We start from the raw sequence: 6,066 nt of genomic DNA, 5'->3' as shown, positions 1-6,066 counted from the left end.
CGGATTTTACTCATTTTTGACCCTTTTTAATTCACTAAAAAGGTCATAAAGTGGCCTAGCCTTATCGAATCGAAGCATATTATAGTTCCTATGAAATCCAACAAGCATATCTACGACATCCATGGTTTATTTTAAAATTTTTAAAAACGGACAAAATGGAGGTTAAGTGAATTTCCTTGTTAATTTACGGATTTTACTCGTTTTTGACCCTTTTTCTTTCACTAAAAAGGTCATAAAGTGGCCTAGCCTTATCGAATCGAAGCATGTAATAGTTCCTATGAAATCTAACAAGCATATCTACGACATCCATGGTTTATCTTAGAATTTTTTAAAAAGGCCAAAATGGGGGTTAAGTGAATTTCCTTTTTAAGTTACGGATTTTACTCGTTTTTGACCTTTTTTCTTTCACTAAAAAGGGCTTAAAGTGGTCGAGGCTTGTCGAATCGAAGCATGTAATAGTTACTATGAAATCTAACAAGCATATATTCGATTTCCAAGGTTGATTTTATCATTTTCAAACACGGACAAAATGAGGGTTAAGTGAATTTCCTTGTTAATTTACGGATTTTACTCGTTTTTGACCCTTTTTAAGTCACTAAAAAGGTCATAAAGTGGCCTAGCCTTATCGAATCGAAGCATGTAATAGTTCCTATGAAATCTAACAAGCATATATTCGAATTCCATGGTTGATTTTATCATTTTTAAAAATGGACAAAATGAGGGTTAAGTGAATTTCCTTGTTAATTTACGGACTTTACTCGTTTTTGACCTTTTTTCTTTCACTAAAAAGGTCATAAAGTGGCCTAGCCTTATCGAATCGAATCATGTAATAGTTCCTAAGAAATCTAACAAGCATATCTACGACATCCACGGTTTAGTTTAGAATTTTTTAAAAAGGCCAAAATGGGGGTTAAGTGAATTTCCTTGTTAATTTACGGATTTTACAACCTTTTTTCTTTCACTAAAAAGGGCTTAAAGTGGTCGAGGCTTGTCGAATCGAAGCATGTAATAGTTCCTATGAAATCTATCAAGCATATATTCGACTTCCAAGGTTGATTTTATCATTTTCAAACACGGACAAAATGAGGGTTAAGTGAATTTCCTTGTTAATTTACGGATTTTACTCATTTTTGACCCTTTTTAATTCACTAAAAAGGTCATAAAGTGGCCTAGCCTTATCGAATCGAAGCATATTATAGTTCCTATGAAATCCAACAAGCATATCTACGACATCCATGGTTTATTTTAAAATTTTTAAAAACGGACAAAATGGAGGTTAAGTGAATTTCCTTGTTAATTTACGGATTTTACTCGTTTTTGACCCTTTTTCTTTCACTAAAAAGGTCATAAAGTGGCCTAGCCTTATCGAATCGAAGCATGTAATAGTTCCTATGAAATCTAACAAGCATATCTACGACATCCATGGTTTATTTTAGAATTTTTTAAAAAGCCCAAAATGGGGGTTAAGTGAATTTCCTTGTTAAGTTACGGATTTAACTCGTTTTTGACCCTTTTTCTATCACTAAAAAGGTCATAAAGTGCCCTAGCCTTATCGAATCGAAGCATGTAATAGTTCCTAGGAAATCTAACAAGCATATCTACGACATCCATATGGTTTATTTTAGAATTTTTTTAAAATGGCCAAAATGGGGGTTAAGTGAATTGCGTTGTTAATTTACGGATTTTACTCGTTTTTGACCTTTTTTCTTTCACTAAAAAGGGCTTAAAGTGGTCGAGGCTTGTCGAATCGAAGCATGTAATAGTTCCTATGAAATCTAACAAGCATATATTCGACTTCCAAGGTTGATTTTATCATTTTCAAACACGGACAAAATGAGGGTTAAGTGAATTTCCTTGTTAATTTACGGATTTTACTCGTTTTTGACCCTTTTTAATTCACTAAAAAGGTCATAAAGTGGCCTAGCCTTATCGAATCGAAGCATGTAATAGTTCCTATGAAATCTAACAAGCATATCTACGACATCCATGGTTTATTTTAGAATTTTTAAAAAGGTCAAAATGGGGGTTAAGTAAATTTCCGTGTTAATTTACGGATTTTACTCGTTTTTGACCCTTTTTCTTTCACTAAAAAGGTCATAAAGTGGCCTAGCCTTATCGAATCGAAGCATGTAATAGTTCCTATGAAATCTAACAAGCATATCTACGACATCCATGGTTTATTTTAGAATTTTTTAAAAAGGCCAAAATGGGGGTTAAGTGAATTTCCTTTTTAAGTTACGGATTTTACTCGTTTTTGACCTTTTTTCTTTCACTAAAAAGGGCTTAAAGTGGTCGAGGCTTGTCGAATCGAAGCATGTAATAGTTACTATGAAATCTAACAAGCATATATTCGACTTCCAAGGTTGATTTTATCATTTTCAAACACGGACAAAATGAGGGTTAAGTGAATTTCCTTGTTAATTTACGGATTTTACTCGTTTTTGACCCTTTTTAAGTCACTAAAAAGGTCATAAAGTGGCCTAGCCTTATCGAATCGAAGCATGTAATAGTTCCTATGAAATCTAACAAGCATATATTCGAATTCCATGGTTGATTTTATCATTTTTAAAAATGGAAAAAATGAGGGTTAAGTGAATTTCCTTGTTAATTTACGGACTTTACTCGTTTTTGACCTTTTTTCTTTCACTAAAAAGGTCATGAAGTGGCCTAGCCTTATCGAATCGAATCATGTAATAGTTCCTAAGAAATCTAGCAAGCATATCTACGACATCCACGGTTTAGTTTAGAATTTTTTAAAAAGGCCAAAATGGGGGTTAAGTGAATTTTCTTGTTAATTTACGGATTTTACAACCTTTTTTCTTTCACTAAAAAGGGCTTAAAGTGGTCGAGGCTTGTCGAATCGAAGCATGTAATAGTTCCTATGAAATCTATCAAGCATATATTCGACTTCCAAGGTTGATTTTATCATTTTCAAACACGGACAAAATGAGGGTTAAGTGAATTTCCTTGTTAATTTACGGATTTTACTCATTTTTGACCCTTTTTAATTCACTAAAAAGGTCATAAAGTGGCCTAGCCTTATCGAATCGAAGCATATTATAGTTCCTATGAAATCCAACAAGCATATCTACGACATCCATGGTTTATTTTAAAATTTTTAAAAACGGACAAAATGGAGGTTAAGTGAATTTCCTTGTTAATTTACGGATTTTACTCGTTTTTGACCCTTTTTCTTTCACTAAAAAGGTCATAAAGTGGCCTAGCCTTATCGAATCGAAGCATGTAATAGTTCCTATGAAATCTAACAAGCATATCTACGACTTCCATGGTTTATTTTAGAATTTTTTATAAAGGCCAAAATGGGGGTTAAGTGAATTTCCTTGTTAAGTTACGGATTTAACTCGTTTTTGACCCTTTTTCTTTCACTAAAAAGGTCATAAAGTGCCCTAGCCTTATCGAATCGAAGCATGTAATAGTTCCTAGGAAATCTAACAAGCATATCTACGACATCCATATGGTTTATTTTAGAATTTTTTTAAAATGGCCAAAATGGGGGTTAAGTGAATTGCGTTGTTAATTTACGGATTTTACTCGTTTTTGACCTTTTTTCTTTCACTAAAAAGGGCTTAAAGTGGTCGAGGCTTGTCGAATCGAAGCATGTAATAGTTCCTATGAAATCTAACAAGCATATATTCGACTTCCAAGGTTGATTTTATCATTTTCAAACACGGACAAAATGAGGGTTAAGTGAATTTCCTTGTTAATTTACGGATTTTACTCGTTTTTGACCCTTTTTAATTCACTAAAAAGGTCATAAAGTGGCCTAGCCTTATCGAATCGAAGCATGTAATAGTTCCTATGAAATCTAACAAGCATATCTACGACATCCATGGTTTATTTTAGAATTTTTAAAAAGGTCAAAATGGGGGTTAAGTGAATTTCCGTGTTAATTTACGGATTTTACTCGTTTTTGACCCTTTTTCTTTCACTAAAAAGGGCTTAAAGTGGTCGAGGCTTGTCGAATCGAAGCATGTAATAGTTACTATGAAATCTAACAAGCATATATTCGACTTCCAAGGTTGATTTTATCATTTTCAAACACGGACAAAATGAGGGTTAAGTGAATTTCCTTGTTAATTTACGGATTTTACTCGTTTTTGACCCTTTTTAAGTCACTAAAAAGGTCATAAAGTGGCCTAGCCTTATCGAATCGAAGCATGTAATAGTTCCTATGAAATCTAACAAGCATATATTCGAATTCCATGGTTGATTTTATCATTTTTAAAAATGGACAAAATGAGGGTTAAGTGAATTTCCTTGTTAATTTACGGACTTTACTCGTTTTTGACCTTTTTTTTTTCACTAAAAAGGTCATGAAGTGGCCTAGCCTTATCGAATCGAATCATGTAATAGTTCCTAAGAAATCTAACAAGCATATCTACGACATCCACGGTTTAGTTTAGAATTTTTTAAAAAGGCCAAAATGGGGGTTAAGTGAATTTCCTTGTTAATTTACGGATTTTACAACCTTTTTTCTTTCACTAAAAAGGGCTTAAAGTGGTCGAGGCTTGTCGAATCGAAGCATGTAATAGTTCCTATGAAATCTATCAAGCATATATTCGACTTCCAAGGTTGATTTTATCATTTTCAAACACGGACAAAATGAGGGTTAAGTGAATTTCCTTGTTAATTTACGGATTTTACTCATTTTTGACCCTTTTTAATTCACTAAAAAGGTCATAAAGTGGCCTAGCCTTATCGAATCGAAGCATATTATAGTTCCTATGAAATCCAACAAGCATATCTACGACATCCATGGTTTATTTTAAAATTTTTAAAAACGGACAAAATGGAGGTTAAGTGAATTTCCTTGTTAATTTACGGATTTTACTCGTTTTTGACCCTTTTTCTTTCACTAAAAAGGTCATAAAGTGGCCTAGCCTTATCGAATCGAAGCATGTAATAGTTCCTATGAAATCTAACAAGCATATCTACGACTTCCATGGTTTATTTTAGAATTTTTTAAAAAGGCCAAAATGGGGGTTAAGTGAATTTCCTTGTTAAGTTACGGATTTAACTCGTTTTTGACCCTTTTTCTTTCACTAAAAAGGTCATAAAGTGCCCTAGCCTTATCGAATCGAAGCATGTAATAGTTCCTAGGAAATCTAACAAGCATATCTACGACATCCATATGGTTTATTTTAGAATTTTTTTAAAATGGCCAAAATGGGGGTTAAGTGAATTGCGTTGTTAATTTACGGATTTTACTCGTTTTTGACCTTTTTTCTTTCACTAAAAAGGGCTTAAAGTGGTCGAGGCTTGTCGAATCGAAGCATGTAATAGTTCCTATGAAATCTAACAAGCATATATTCGACTTCCAAGGTTGATTTTATCATTTTCAAACACGGACAAAATGAGGGTTAAGTGAATTTCCTTGTTAATTTACGGATTTTACTCGTTTTTGACCCTTTTTAATTCACTAAAAAGGTCATAAAGTGGCCTAGCCTTATCGAATCGAAGCATGTAATAGTTCCTATGAAATCTAACAAGCATATCTACGACATCCATGGTTTATTTTAGAATTTTTAAAAAGGTCAAAATGGGGGTTAAGTGAATTTCCGTGTTAATTTACGGATTTTACTCGTTTTTGACCCTTTTTCTTTCACTAAAAAGGGCTTAAAGTGGTCGAGGCTTGTCGAATCGAAGCATGTAATAGTTCCTATGAAATCTAACAAGCATATATTCGACTTCCAAGGTTGATTTTATCATTTTCAAACACGGACAAAATGGTGGTTAAGTGAATTTCCTTGTTAATTTACGGACTTTACTCGTTTTTGACCTTTTTTCTTTCACTAAAAAGGTCATAAAGTGGCCTAGCCTTATCGAATCGAATCATGTAATAGTTCCTAAGAAATCTAACAAGCATATCTACGACATCCGCGGTTTAGTTTAGAATTTTTTAAAAAGGCCAAAATGGGGGTTAAGTGAATTTCCTTGTTAATTTACGGATTTTACAACCTTTTTTCTTTCACTAAAAAGGGCTTAAAGTGGTCGAGGCTTGTCGAATCGAAGCATGTAATAGTTCCTATGAAATCTATCAAGCAT

The sequence above is a fragment of the Medicago sativa genome, chromosome 1 (assembly GCF_051527215.1).
Source record: "Medicago sativa cultivar Bolivia chromosome 1, Bolivia_mono, whole genome shotgun sequence".
Lineage (NCBI taxonomy): Eukaryota > Viridiplantae > Streptophyta > Magnoliopsida > Fabales > Fabaceae > Medicago > Medicago sativa.
The sequence above is the reverse complement of the archived record's forward strand: the minus strand, read 5'-3'. Positions refer to the sequence as shown.